Source organism: Bombina bombina, unplaced genomic scaffold (assembly GCF_027579735.1).
Source record: "Bombina bombina isolate aBomBom1 unplaced genomic scaffold, aBomBom1.pri scaffold_1409, whole genome shotgun sequence".
Classification (NCBI taxonomy): Eukaryota; Metazoa; Chordata; class Amphibia; order Anura; family Bombinatoridae; genus Bombina; species Bombina bombina.
Window position 1 is genome coordinate 28994 of NW_026511223.1, and position 4688 is coordinate 33681.

Below are 4688 nucleotides of genomic sequence, written 5' to 3' on the forward strand. Positions count from 1 at the left end.
CTCCCTCAGCCTTTTTTTCACTTAATTTGTCTTCTGACACAATGCGGCGTACCCACATCAACTGGCTTTTTGGTAGGGAGTTCTTTAAAGATTGAGGGTGTGCACTACTTGCTAACAAAAGATCATTCCTGTCAGTCTCTTTCTTATACAAATCTATCCTGATTCTATCCTTATCTTTGAAAACCAAAGTGTCTAGAAAGGCCACACTTTCCTCACTGTGAACCAGGGTAAACTTTATATTCCTTGTAGAAAGATTTAATGTATCCACAAACTGCAATAGGCTTCCAATGTTGCCCAGCCATATGCCAAATACATCATCAATATAGCGCCACCATGTGGCACCATATTGTTTAAACAGTTTATTACTATAAACAAGTTTTTCTTCATATATACTCATATAGATGTTGGCATATGTAGGGGCGACATTGGAGCCCATTGCTGTACCTTGCTTTTGAATATAAAACTGGTCTTGAAATAAAGTAATTATAACGAAGTATAATGTCTAATAATTCCAATACAAAATGTTTCTCTTCCCCAGTAAACAAATTTGAATCTGTCATCATTTTGTCCACTGCCCCCTCACCCCCATCATGACTGATGGAGGTGTATAGGCTGGACACATCCATACTGAAAAGTATACATTTATCCAGAGAAACAGAGATATCCTCCAATTTATTTAGGAAATCCCCAGTATCCCTGATGAATGATTGGGACTCCACCACAAACCTCCTCAAGATACGATCAAGATAAACAGAGACCCGAGAACACACTGTCCACACCTGCCACAATTGGACGACCTGGTGGTCTCATCAAGTTTTTATGGATTTTCGGTAGTGTATATAGGACAGGTGTTCTCGGGTGCCTGTTTATCAGAAATTCTTTTTCTTCATGTCCAATAATGCCTTTTTGAATAGCAACATCAACACACTTGTTTAATTCCTTCTGAATGATAAACACAGGATTATATGCAATCGGCAAATAGATATCCTTATCAGACAACTGGCGTAATATTTGATACATAATCCCCTTATTCTGTAACACAGTGGCTCCGCCCTTATCGGCAGATTTAATGATTAATAGTTTGTTAATTTTAATATTCAACAAACTCTCTCTCTCCTTTCTAAAGAAATTAGAAATCCTGTGTTTAAATTTAAATCCCCTGGTGCTGTGTTTCTTTTTCAATTTATTAATATCACAATACACTTGGGAGATAAATGTATCTATGCTTTTATGGTTCCTCATTATTTAAGATTTGATCTGAAATATTAATCACCAGTCTGTCCTTTTGCTCTTTCATAGGTTGTTCTGTTAATACCTCACCGATATCACCTATTTCTTGCGCCGTGCTCGACTGCTGCCTTGACGGGTACTGTGTGTCTGTTTCCCCGTTCCTGTGACGGTGCTTTTTCCCTACGCGGCGGAATCGTTTGCCGCAGTTTCGTCTGAGTCCCCCGTCGATTCACTCGAGGTATTCTGCGTCAGACCCTCTCCTCTCGGTCTCCGCTGTCGCCGCCATCTTGGACCGGAAGTACCACCTCCTGACCTGTTCTGCGGGTCATACTTCCAGCGGTAGACTCGATCTGTCGAGTAATCTTCCTCATCACGGAGGAACTTCGATCTTTTCCTTTCTTCTAGCGTTTTTCGTAATTCCGCTATCTGGGAATTAACCCCTGCAAGAAATTTGCCCATCTCATCAATGGTAAGTGCTGCCTTTAACTCTGCCTCTAGACGACCAATATCCAATTGTTGTAATTCTAGCTCTTTTTGTAGAAACTCCACAGTGAGCACCATAAGGTCAAACGAGCATTTATTTAAAATGAGCTCAAATTTCCTGCAATATTCCGTGTTATCCACCATCAAAGTGGGTCTGGCACTCATTCGAAGGCCCAGTGGAATCCTTCGCACCCGGTATTATGTATCAGAAATATTACGCCAGTTGTCTGATAAGGATATCTATTTGCCGATTGCATATAATCCTGTGTTTATCATTCAGAAGGAATTAAACAAGTGTATTGATGTTGCTATTCAAAAAGGCATTATTGGACATGAAGAAAAATAATTTCTGATAAACAGGCACCCGAGGACACCTGTCCTATATACACTACCGAAAATCCATAAAAACTTGATGAGACCACCAGGTCGTCCAATTGTGGCAGGTGTGGACAGTGTGTTCTCGGGTGTCTGTTTATCTTGATCGTATCTTGAGGAGGTTTGTGGTGGAGTCCCAATCATTCATCAGGGATACTGGGGATTTCCTAAATAAATTGGAGGATATCTCCGTTTCTCTAGATAAATGTATACTTTTCAGTATGGATGTGTCCAGCCTATACACCTCCATCAGTCATGATGGGGGTGTGGGGGCAGTGGACAAAATGATGACAGATTCAAATTTGTTTACTGGGGAAGAGAAACATTTTGTATTGGAATTATTAGACATTATACTTCGTTATAATTACTTTATTTCAAGACCAGTTTTATATTCAAAAGCAAGGTACAGCAATGGGCTCCAATGTCGCCCCTACATATGCCAACATCTATATGAGTATATATGAAGAAAAACTTGTTTATAGTAATAAACTGTTTAAACAATATGGCGCCACATGGTGGCGTTATATTGATGATGTATTTGGCATATGGCTGGGCAACATTGGAAGCCTATTGCAGTTTGTGGATACATTAAATCTTTCTACAAGGAATATAAAGTTTACCCTGGTTCACAGTGAGGAAAGTGTGGCCTTTCTAGACACTTTGGTTTTCAAAGATAAGGATAGAATCAGGATAGATTTGTATAAGAAAGAGACTGACAGGAATGATCTTTTGTTAGCAAGTAGTGCACACCCTCAATCTTTAAAGAACTCCCTACCAAAAAGCCAGTTGATGTGGGTACGCCGCATTGTGTCAGAAGACAAATTAAGTGAAAAAAAGGCTGAGGGAGATGGGAGATCTCTTTTTGGATCGAGGATATGATGAGAATTTGATCCACAAGGAAATTGATAAGACACTTGAGATGACAAGAGAGAGTCTGTTAAAACCACAAGAGAAAGTTAAAAAGAGGAATGGGGACAAATTGGTTTTTGTCTCCAAATACAATGAATTAAGTACACAAATTCATAAGATTTGCAGACATTGGTACATCTTAGCAAATTGTAATTCAGACATACCAGAATTTCAGCAGACACCTATGCCTGCATATAGAAGAGGTATGAACTTAAGAGATTCTTTGATAAAGGCAGACATTGGGAGTACTAAAAGTGAAAAACAGAACTATATTACAAGTAAAAATTTGGGTTGTTACCCATGTCTTGGTTGCTCCCATTGCAATAGTATGATTAAGGGACCCACGTTTGTACATCCACAGTCAGGCAAGAAATTTTGGATCAAAGATTTTCTAACATGTAATACAGAGTATGCCATCTACCTCCTTAAATGCCCATGTGGTTTGACCTATTTAGGAGAGACGACCCGTAGGGTATGTGATAGAATCACAGAGCATAAATCAAACATCAGGAGAGAGAGAATTTAAAATCCCCTGTAGCCACTCATTTTTTAGAAGCCCAACATGGGGTGAGCCAACTCAGATTCCAAATTTTGGAACATGTTCCCCCTGGTAGACGAGGGGGGGATAGGGAACAACATTTGAAACAAAGAGAGGCATTTTGGATTTTTACTTTGAATTCATTAGTTCCATTTGGTATGAACAAGGATTATGATTTGTCTGTTTTTCTTTAGGAATTTTTCCTTTAAAATTTGTTAATTTGTGATTACTAATCTCTGTTTCTCTCTTTTGTCTCTCTTTTTCTTGGATGATCAGTATTGTATATGAAGCTAGATGTCACCCAGACTTTGAGAATGTGTGGTGATGTTATGAAAAAAGAAAAAACAGAATTTATGCTTACCTGATAAATTACTTTCTCCAACGGTGTGTCCGGTCCACGGCGTCATCCTTACTTGTGGGAATATTCTCTTCCCCAACAGGAAATGGCAAAGAGCCCAGCAAAGCTGGTCACATGATCCCTCCTAGGCTCCGCCTTCCCCAGTCATTCGACCGACGTAAAGGAGGAATATTTGCATAGGAGAAATCATATGATACCGTGGTGACTGTAGTTAGAGAAATTAAATCATCAGACCTGATTAAAAAACCAGGGCGGGCCGTGGACCGGACACACCGTTGGAGAAAGTAATTTATCAGGTAAACATAAATTCTGTTTTCTCCAACATAGGTGTGTCCGGTCCACGGCGTCATCCTTACTTGTGGGAACCAATACCAAAGCTTTAGGACACGGATGATGGGAGGGAGCAAATCAGGTCACCTAGATGGAAGGCACCACGGTTTGCAAAACCTTTCTCCCAAAAATAGCCTCAGAAGAAGCAAAAGTATCAAATTTGTAAAATTTGGTAAAAGTGTGCAGTGAAGACCAAGTCGCTGCCTTACATATCTGATCAACAGAAGCCTCGTTCTTGAAGGCCCATGTGGAAGCCACAGCCCTAGTGGAATGAGCTGTGATTCTTTCAGGAGGCTGCCGTCCGGCAGTCTCATAAGCCAATCTGATGATGCTTTTAAGCCAAAAAGAGAGAGAGGTAGAAGTTGCTTTTTGACCTCTCCTTTTACCAGAATAAACAACAAACAAGGAAGATGTTTGTCTGAAATCCTTTGTAGCCTCTAAATAGAATTTTAGAGCACGAACTAC